Genomic DNA, 11,149 nt, shown 5'->3' on the forward strand with positions numbered 1-11,149 from the left:
CCTCGAGAATGAGCCGCTCCCCGTCTCCCATTGTGTCGGCTGCCCCTTTTGTGCATCTCTTTTTTTCCTTGATGCTTCACAACATTCAGGCTTCGCAAGGGGCCGCTACTATGCCCAGAATTATGTCCTTTAGCAACGTGTCTCCGTGGCGTCCTATTCTGCGCAGTACCATGTCGCTGTTCTTGCGATTGCGCTTACCTTTATCGCGAGCGAAGCTACTGGTTCGGCCGTTTCGGGCAAGGCTCTAACAAGACGCGAGGCCGTCCAATGGCGCCAACTACAAACTGGCAGCTTCCCACACCCCATCTTATACAGCCGGATCTTTCCGAAACAGATAGCCCCCATGTGTAAACACTGCTCAACTCCGGCCACTCTCATACACATGGCGTGGAATTGTACACATTACAAAACAGACAACTCAAACACCCCAGAGACGTGGGAGTCTCTCCTGCGTACTTCCGAGCCAGCAGACCAAAGCTGGCTTATCCAGCGCGCAGTGGAGGGGATCCCAAGGGATCCCCGCCGACCTCCTCTAAGCCAGCGCAACCGGTCCTTTGACTGGTCCCCTGTTTTTGGGCGCAATAAAAGAGTTCCCCACCACCACCGCCGTGAAATCAGGATCTCTGAATGATCAACGCTCGCTGCAAGTATTTCACGTGACAGAAAGCATATTGTAGCGATGCCCTTATTAAGTCACAGTGCGCTACGCTTTGCAGAATGGTTGGTAGAACCTAGGCAGTTCACGTGTCAAATAAGGATCCTGTGATGGCCTACAATGGTTGCAACGCTAAGTTTTTATAACCGTAGTTCATTATGTCAAGTAATAAACGGGCTAAATATAATGAAAAAAAAAAAGGATGTTGAATGAATAAAAAAAAAAGGTTGCATCCCGTTCTTGTATACGCGTCTTTGTGTGGTGCTTTGTGCTGGCACCCCTATGATTAAGTTCAACATGCACCAACTGGCCTAAGAGCTAACTTTCTGTTTGGGGCTATCGAAATCACGCTTCGCTAAGCGAATATAAGGCTGCCACCGACTCAATTTGTATTTTGTCTTCACAACAAAATTTTGATACAGTGTATATCAATTTTGATAATGAATTATTTTCATTTATTTTTGGTTTTATTTTATTCTCATCTGCTTCAGGTTTGGTTTCAGGTCGTTCTAATAGCTCACAGGGTTTGAAAAACATTAGTATCTCATTTAAATAAGCATGTATGTATGTATGTATGTATGTATGTATGTATGTATGTATGTATGTATGTATGTATGTATGTATGTATGTATGTATGTATGTATGTATGTATGTATGTATGTATGTATGTATGTATGTATGTATGTATGTATGTATGTATGTATGTATGTATGTATGTATGTATGTATGTATGTATGTATGTATGTATGTATGTATGTATGTATGTATGTATGTATGTATGTATGTATGTATGTATGTATGTATGTATGTATGTATGTATGTATGTATGTATGTATGTATGTATGTATGTATGTATGTATGTATGTATGTATGTATGTATGTATGTATGTATGTATGTATGTATGTATGTATGTATGTATGTATGTATGTATTATAACTTCATTAAGGAGCCGGCAAACGACGAGTTAAAGAGTCGTGACGCTAGCCAAGCGATTATGTGCTTTATGAGCAATGCAGTAATTCCTCTAATGATGATGTAAGGGGAATAAGGAAGATGACACAAGGATTTCTCTTCTTTGTGGCCTCAAGCAGAAATAAGCATGCAGACCTATGCCTCATTTCCTGCCCTGATATTACAGTACGAGTAGCAGTAGCACGGAGGGCAGACGTGATTGCGTACCAATGAAGCGTTTGGTTAAGCCTGTTAATAAAATATGTCGTGCACAATTCTGCTACTAATTTTGACACACAAATAAAATTTTACATTATCACGCATGTACCAACTTCTTGTAGAATTCTCACATATGATGTTTGCGAGAATCAAGTGGATGCAGCTGGCACAGGGTCGATAATTAGAGAGTAGCTGGAGAAGCCAATGTCCCGGCGTGGATCTATTCAGGCTGAGGATGATGATGAACTGGAAATATTCACTGGCCTGTGGCCTCACCTAGATCCGCAAGAAGTCCGCAATCGTCAAAAAGGGACAAACCAGTTCTCGTGTCGCTACTCTTGATTCTCGAGACTTGAGGGGTCCAGACCTTTTTAACTGGCTACACATACGAGGGCTTCGCCTTATCAGATATGACGCAACAATCTAAACACACTGCCATTCTGAGTGAAGTATCCGGGAAGAATACTCATTTGCGTGAAGTAAAGAAGCGGAGAGGGGGCAGGGAGGAAAGGTAAATATTTGCCTTCCGGACAGAGGCCCTTTATGCCTTCTCTTCAAGTTACCCCTCCCCCTCTTTTTCTTTTTCACATTTTATTCTCTTCAAATGATCTTATCCGCCGCTCCTGATCACCACTCGTGTGAGAATGCGCGACATTACAGACTTATAGCAATCCGTGGTCAGCAAGCCGCTACACTTTGGACGCGCTCACCGCAGCATTCCACTTTTCGTTTTATTGCGAAAGCAATACTACTCGCACTTTCAAGCCTTCGCGTGAACCGGCCGTAGTTACGTCTTACCCACGTGATGCTGTGAAGTCACACCCCACGTGACACACGGTCTGGCAGGATCTGCCAACTTGGGTCTCTCGTTTCACATGGGACAGTTATGTCAGAATCAGCCTGCTAGGACCCTGGCATTCAGGTTACCCCTATAGGCCGCTAAGGCATGTTCATACGGCTTGGTTAAAGCGGGGCTTTATATGTGGGCTGAAGAAAACGAAAAAGAGAAGAAGAAAGCTCGGTCACCCGCAGCTAATGCTTTTGCTCAATATTTGGTTCAGTGTTGAACCCTTGTAATTTTATTTTGTGTGTGTTCTCCAGCAAACACTTCCTACAGCACACTTTTATTAACTTTCTCCACTTACTCTCTATTCAGCAGCAAGCGCATTGGTTAAGTCGGCCTTCGTTCGACGTTATCTTTATCCATATTGAAGATGCCGCATGCAATATATGGTCTAGCGCCCATTAAATATACATGAAGCAAACCCTTTTGTTATCCCCAGGCCTTTGCTCACATTTATTTCCTCGGCTTTTAAAAGACGCGTGCTAATACTAGAGAGAGGAAATACAAAGTTAAAAATATATATAAGCGCGAACTCTCAGGGCGGAAAATTGAGCGCGGAAAGTTTACCCTCGTCTTTTACGGCCCGTCTTTGATATGTTTTGTAATTTGTCTTGCTTTTCACTATCAGTTTTCGAAGTGAAGAAAGAATAAGAGGGCTTTGAAATCACAAATACAGCAGACAGGAGTATAACCGAAACTAAAGGTAATGAAGGAAAAGCCATTGTGAAAGCGCTGCTAGTGGAAGTCTCCGTACACGCGCTTAATAAAATGAGATTGTTTGTCACGCCCATCCCAGCTCAGAAATTATCAACCGTTTCCTCTTATTCTGTTTCATATATTATCGTGTTTTAAGTTCCCCATTTCTCCACATTATTCATATCAGCTTCAATTTTTTATTAGGGCACAAGCGCAATCTAAAATATAGTTCTGGCACGTCAACAGTACCTTAGCCATTGACAGTTGTTTTGAGATCTCTTCCAACTGCCTAGCGATCACTTCGACGCTTTATAACTGAGCAAGGAAGATAAAGGAAATGAATCAATAAGTCATGGGTTTCATGGAACGTCAAAAAGATGCCTAACAAATATGCAGCCGCGTTAAGGAAAAAGGATGATGACGATAATGGTGCTCAAAAGAAGTAGGGTGAGGTCCCGTTCCCAGAACAGCTTGGCAGAGTACAGCTGCATCGGAGTGCTCATTGCGCGCATTGCGCGCACGCGCGTATTCTTGATCATTTCGCCGCTGTGCTTCGTCATACGGCGCTTATCGACTCGACGGTCGACGCTTGTGCGTTCAGGTTAAAAAAGTGGAAGGGTGTACCTGTTCACTGAGGTAAGTGGTACAGTTCCAACTGCGCACGGCTGTGGTAGGGAAGACGAGGGGCCCACATAGTGCTGCATCTTTTAAGGGAAAAGGGCGGACGGTACACCCGTGCCCCTCTTGTCTATGACTTTGACCCAATTGTAATCACCGCCTCTGTGAGACTGCGTCGCCTGAAGTAAGCATTGCTGGGTGGTGGGTTGAGAGTGATTTGCACCACTGCATGCCTCGGGTAAGCTAAAGGATGGGAACGACATATGAAGAATGCATGGATGGAAAGCGATTTCGGAATGGTGCCGCTGCCTCGGAAAAGGAACTGCCGCTGTCTGCAAGGGAATACGGTGCGAGCAAAATGGGCTTGGATTGCGGCTGGTGCTTGGAGGTGAGTGATATAGGCTCTCTCTGAGAGGGGGGGGGGGGGGGGGGGGGTGAGCTCATTCTTATTGGTTTCTAACGATGCAGCTCTCATTGTTGCTGCTACTATCTGGCTGGCCGCATTTCCCCAGTGTATCATATTTCCTCATTAACCAAATGCATCCAGCTCGTAAAGTCAGTGCTTTGTTTTGCCCGCTCCGCGCCTCTGATGCGTCCTGGTGATGTTTACTTTTTTCCTAAAGAATAGACCAAAGAACTGTGCAAATTACCTCTGCGTCCCATTCGTCCCTCTTCTATTATTTCGCTTTGCAGCGCTCGCATACGTGTCCCTGGTTGGTTGATCATGGACAGCTTTCTTTTGTCTCTCTGCTACAGTTTGTTTGCTTATTTTCTCTCTCTCTCCCTCTTTCTCTCTCTCTCTCTCTCTCTGGCACTCGTTTAGATTGTATAGTGATGAAGTATTTTGCTAAATTGTGAAGTTTAGGTTTCAGGAACATCACATTTAATTTTTGTCGCAACATTGGTATAGTGTAGGATACTCTTTTAGAGATAATATTCTGAATTGTCTATTATTTCGATGCGTAGCAAGATGTTCCCTTTAAGCGTTGCCTTAAGCTTGCACCAAGCATAACTAAGGCTGCCATATAAAACAATCCGGTGCATTTTTAATAACAAATACCTAGAAGTAGTGACTTCCAGATGTGTGATATGCGAATGTATTGATTGCATTTGTGCAATTCTATGGTATGCGAATGAGTGCGTTCGTAAACAACTTCCCCTTGAAAACTAGCACTTTTTAGATTGTCGAAGCATGTCAATAGCTTAACCGCTTGATAAGTTTGATACGTTTCTTTTGAATACCTTTTTCTAAAAACAAAGCCGGACTAACCAAACGACGGTATAACTGAGATTAATATCTTGCTGAATGCAATCTCGAAGCAGAATTAGATGCAGTTCTTTTAAGTGAACTTAAACAACCAGGCATGGTGCCCCGCGGTCCTGTCTAGCCGCGTGGATACTTCCTAATGCTCGTTACAAATGACATATCAACTAGTGTTGATTTTATGATACTTGTCAATATATTTAACTCAGTCATCATGTGATTCATTTTTCGGTGATACCTGTTATGCTGCTCCTTTTCCTTGCTTCTTGCGAGCACTATATATGGCTACAAAGAAAGAAAAATGACTAGGAATAGCTATAGGCAAGTTTATTTTGCCTTGGAGTTCTCAATCACGGGAGGTGGGCGTAAACACTTCGACTGATTCAAAAGGACTGTCTTCCTCGTGTGCTATATTTCCCGTGATCCAGTTCTATCCCCTACGTATACAAAATGCCTTCGGAATCTTTCGGTAAACGAGAATAAAGCAAGTGAGAGATAGCATCTGAGTCAAGGAATAAGTCTGAAGCTCCCGTCGACGAATGAGAAGCACAGTGGTTGCCAGCCAGCACTGGACCCTTTTTCTTTTTTGATTCCCTGAAGTGCACGTTTCTTTCTGTCCGAACGGTTTTCGCTTGCCTGCGGGCTTCTCCTTTGTTGCCTTCGAGTAAAGCGACAATCTGTACAGAGTCACTCAATAAGTAACGCACCTAATTTGAGTGATCAGAAGTGTTGCATAGTTGAAGTTCTGGCGCATTGTAAAAGGTAGCCATCCCGTAGTTCCCTATAACTGAGTTTGCTCAATGATTGGAGAGACCGCAGGGATAATTTATTGTTTCCCGGATGCGACTACCACACGCGTTAGTAGTGGCACCTCTAATGCAAAGGCTTCGGAATTCCAGAACCCGCATCGTTCTCCCTTGTTTCCTTTCTTTTTATTCCCACTTCCTCTCTCGTTTTTTTTTTCTTTTTTTTTTTTTTTTTTACCAGCGGTATACATTTGTGTCTGTGCCCGAAAAAGCCGCAGTTCCATCTGTCACCCCAACTGAGCCTTCTTCCTTACCTCGAAGAAATGTAGTCTCAGCTTGCGTAAGATCTAAGTGCTCCCTCAGAATGCTGCCTTGGGAGACGATATTTTTTTCCTTTTGCTTGCCTTTCTCCTTCGCCTCTTTTTTCTTTTTCTTCTGTTGAACGTATTCCTTTTCAGTCATGAGAAAGGTCATTCTCGTATCTCGGATTCCTCGGCTGGACTCTGAGCCATCCCGTCTGTTACATTTATGATGCACCAGCCATGTCCGAGACGCTTTTTGCTCAATGGCCAGTTCTTCGAGTAGTTTTTGTCCCATCGTTGATGCTGAAGTTTGAGTTGTTCACGGAATTTGGCTAGTTACTGTTGCAGGTTTGTTCCATTTCCCCGGCTCTCGTCCTGGAGACTTGTACACGTTTGCGAAACGCCTCTTTTTCTGCTCTTAATGTGTATAAACAGGTGTCCTATCGTGGTCTATTGTTTTTTCGTACCATCTGGAACGTATTGTTTCGCGTGTACTTTCGGTTAGCGTTACTCTGTGGAGCTGCATTTATCTACAGTGTAAGGGGGTTTCTGTGTCCGTTTAATTCAGTGACTATTGGCTATCTGTACGTCCCTTTTATCTCCCTCTCCTGCATATCAGATACATTTTTCCACATTTGTCTCTTTTTCTGCGGAATACTGATGTGAGCACCAAGTTAGCCATCGCAATAGATCATGGTTCTGGAAGTCACCGCAGTGCACAGTATTTATGGATGTGCAGAGATGGAATGTGTCTTGCGCGTGTCTTGCGAAGTCACACTGGTTACACTGTGTCAACTTTGTCCACAGAAGCTTTTTATTCTTGCCTTTTCGCCCTTGACGTCAGCTGAGAAAAGCATTGAGAGACAAAGATGATAGGAGCGAATGAGAGCAGAGATAAATAAATAAATATAGATCATCTCTGCTATGATTTTTGGGCACTGCGTTCTTACCCACTTGAATCAAACTTGGGATATTTATATAGAGGCGAAGACCTGCTACTCTGAAACATAATTACACGGGAGACGATTACTGCCTCTTTGTGTCTAGCTGATAATACAAATTGAATTGCTTTCCTCTTAGAGGCAAAACATATGCACGTAGTGATGTCACAGGAGATCATACTATCCGCCGGGATTACTCCTGCAGTTACGCTACCAACCGGTACTATTCCTGGGACGAGCAAAATAGGCTAGCTATCCGCTGGGCCACTTATTCTGCTCCTGTTCTACTCAAGACCGAAAACTGTGATTCAATCGAACGATGTCTTGAGCCGTGTCCCGTGAAGAATTTTGTTGCCGATGCATCCTGCAATGTCGACAATCCTTTATTTAGATATATTTCGTTCATAATGCATCAACAGCGCATAAAGGACAGGGCGGAACGCTTTACTCAACGGGATCTCCCGTTCGCACACCATTCCGCTCTTGTCCAACACTTTCCGACGATTTGAGCAGTGGGACATTAAATCGACTAGCGTTTCTCTCGTGAGATACAGGGGCGTGAACGTGACAGCAACGAATCACCGCCACGGCTGCGAACGACAGGTGCTGAAAGTGGAACTCCTTAACCAGGATACTGCTGTCACAATGTTCGCGATCACAGCGTCATGAGGCATCTGTAATTTGTGTATGAATGCATATATAAAGTCATATAAGGTCGTTTTTTCTCAAAGTGGCTTTCAAAACAAAAGGTTATATTGTTATCCAGCAGCTTTTCTACTCTCCACGTCTATATTTGTTGCAAAGGGAGACTTCCTTTATGCGATCTCTATCAAACCTGGAAAAAAATGTTAAAGCACATAACCTGCGTCATAACGAAGAATGGAAAGTAAATACATACAGATCAATGTACGGAACGCAGACACTTCATAACAAGCTACCTAGGATATAAACAAATTGCAACATGACCCAGTCTAACTCGAAAAAATCTATTTCAAGTCATAAAAGCACATTTTATGATCTCACACTTATTTTCTTAGTGCTTTCGGTTTGCTACTTGCTTCGTGCCCAAGTGATGGCAGTGCATAACGTGTTCTTTTTACTTGTCGATTTCATTTTTGTATTAGAACTTGTGTAGTTTTGCGTAGTGTTTTTTGTTTTTGTTGTTGCGTGTCTTTAATTTTGTATATTGATTGATGTGTTATGCAGTTTACCACTGTTTTGATAAGCTTTTTTTCATGCTTCATGTTTATTATGCTTCATGCTTCAGTGCTTATTAATATGACTTTGGATTTCGTCTGTGGGCGTCTGTTTTTGGCGACGCTGTGAAATGACTAGTGTATAAGGGGGCCTACCCCCCTTTTTTTTCTTCTTTTTGCTCTGATCTGAAGCGCGCTCTGAAAATAAAAAAGAAATCTTAGCAGAGAGCCCTTCCTACACTATTACTCGGTGTAGTGGCGTCTGCTCCAATTGTCTGCGACCACTTCGACGCCGAGCCAAATACAATTTTTGGATACTTCAGAGAAGTGTTTATAAGTGTTGGGTTTCTATCTGCGCGTTTTTTACAGGAGTACATGTCTACTGTAAAGCCTAAAAGAACTCTACTGTGATATATTTGAGGTTGTTCTACCTGAACTATACAGGGTCAGGTAACGTAGAGGCCGGGGCAGCGATGTATTAAAACGGGTGAAAGAAATGCAGGAACCAACAGATGCTAAATAGTTCTTTTTTTTTTAAGTTTTACACTGAATTTTCAGCCGTGAAAGCATTTCTGAAACAAAAGTACTGTTTCTTCCATTGGTGTGCAGATTGTCTGATTTGCAAGCCGATGGAGGCATTTGATCATGTATTCTTGCATCGTTGCGAGGGTGCGTGCTTTTGAAGCATTTTGCAAAGAATAATTAGGAAGACCTTCCACTGAACCCGTATATAATACGATTTCTCTCTAAAAAATGATGAGGCAGCGCCTCATGGTATACAATAATGATTATTGGCCTCCATGATATTTGGCGTTCTAAAATTGCTGGATACTATTGTGTACCAGATGCAAGGCCAGCCCCAATCTACTTCAGCGAAAGCATGCAGTGGTTTGTGGAAACACAGAAAAGAGCTTCCTGAATGGCTCTCGAAGGTAGAGCTTCTATTGTCCCTGAAGGTGTTTTAATATGACAAACCCAGATGGGACTGCTTCATTATAAAATACCCACATGCACTGAGGGGATCATTGTAAATGTTATTTTGTGTTGTGTGTATCGTGTGTATTGTGTCGAAGACAGGCAATAAAGAAAAACAAGGAGGATGTGAATCAATAAGTTTTGAATTTCGAGAAACGGCAAACGGATGCCTAAGAAAGGCGCAGAAAAGCGTGTGCCGAATTTTCATGTATATATTTCTAGCTTTTCATTACTGTTTTTACACTTTCATCTTTCACATACCTTTTCTTCATGAATGCTTCAGGGAGTACTTCGCAGTAAGAATCTTACTAGCTGAGATCCAAACGCACAGAAAACAAAAGGAAAACCAAACGGAGTTAAGAATCGCCGGGAAGCATGGCAGAAAAAAAAAAAGTAAATGTGAATCTGTTTTTCACGCCTGGTATGTTGTTACCAAAGTCCCCCACCTTCCTTCTCCACATCATTGTGTTGTGTTTTTCTTTTTTTTTTATTCTTTCAAACATTCTCACAGCTCAGATATCTCACAGACTAGAGCACTGAAATAAAAAAACCATCATGTAGAATGTATAGCCTACTTCATGAAGCCACACCTACTCTAGAATCCCCTCCTGGGCACCGCATATCAGGCCCTCTTCTATTTATGAAAAAATGGCCAGCTTTCTGTATATTTACTTTATATATATATATATATATATATATATATATATATATATATATATATATATATATATATATATTATGTAATTGCCTTTCTTTTCTTCCTTTGCGTTCTATCTATCCATCACATCTCGCTTGGTTCGTCGCTTACGCTTGAAGTTGGCTCAAGCAGCTTTTATTCCTCGAAAAAGAAAAGAAAGCATTGAAGTAAAAAAAAAAAAAAAACATTTCTTTAGCGGCAGAGAAGGCTGGGTCCTGTCGCTGAGACAAAATGCCGTAAAATTCTATCAGGACACCGATAAAGCCCCCTCCCCATCGCTTCGCAATGTTGCGTATATATATATATATATATATATATATATATATATATATATATATATATATATATATATATATATATATATATATATATATATATATATATATATATATATATATATATATATATATATATCTTCTCCAAAAGGAGCAAGCGTCAAGTGCTGAAGCGAAAAATGCGAACGGTTTCCTGGGAAAACAAGGAAGTAAAAGGTTGCAGAAAATAAACATCTTGAACCACAAATAAAATACTCGGGAGACAATTATTTGCATCGATCCGGGAAGACATGCTGACATAGAGCTAGGCAGAGGTGCTAATGGAACACGATTGTGGGTGTAAACTCAATCTCCTTGGTCATGCAATGGGTTGTGGGTTTTAACGTGTTGAAGCGACTCAGGTTATGTAGTACACGCCGTACTTGAGGGATTCGTATTCGTTTAGACCACCTCAGGTTCTTTAACGTCTACTGATATGAGTCATCCGGCGTTTTTGTATTTCGCCACCGCTGAAACGTCGCCGCCGTAATCAGGATCGAAAAACCGACATTGGGGTCCGCAACCGAATGCCAAAACCGTTAATCCACTGAGCCAGGTCAAGTTTGAGTTGGTAGGAGCGGGTTTAAATAACAACTTCGAGTCTGAAGGTGACGATATACGCGAGGCAGAAAAAAAAGTTGTGTAGAAGACCGGACGCACCTATGTTTTAATATAAAATGGAGCTGTGTCGTGTTGGCTTGCGCATAATGAAATTTTCCGAGCCTGGCCA

The sequence above is a fragment of the Amblyomma maculatum genome, chromosome 3, assembly GCF_055883805.1.
Source record: "Amblyomma maculatum isolate TAMU_Amacu chromosome 3, ASM5588380v1, whole genome shotgun sequence".
NCBI classification, from domain to species: Eukaryota; Metazoa; Arthropoda; class Arachnida; order Ixodida; family Ixodidae; genus Amblyomma; species Amblyomma maculatum.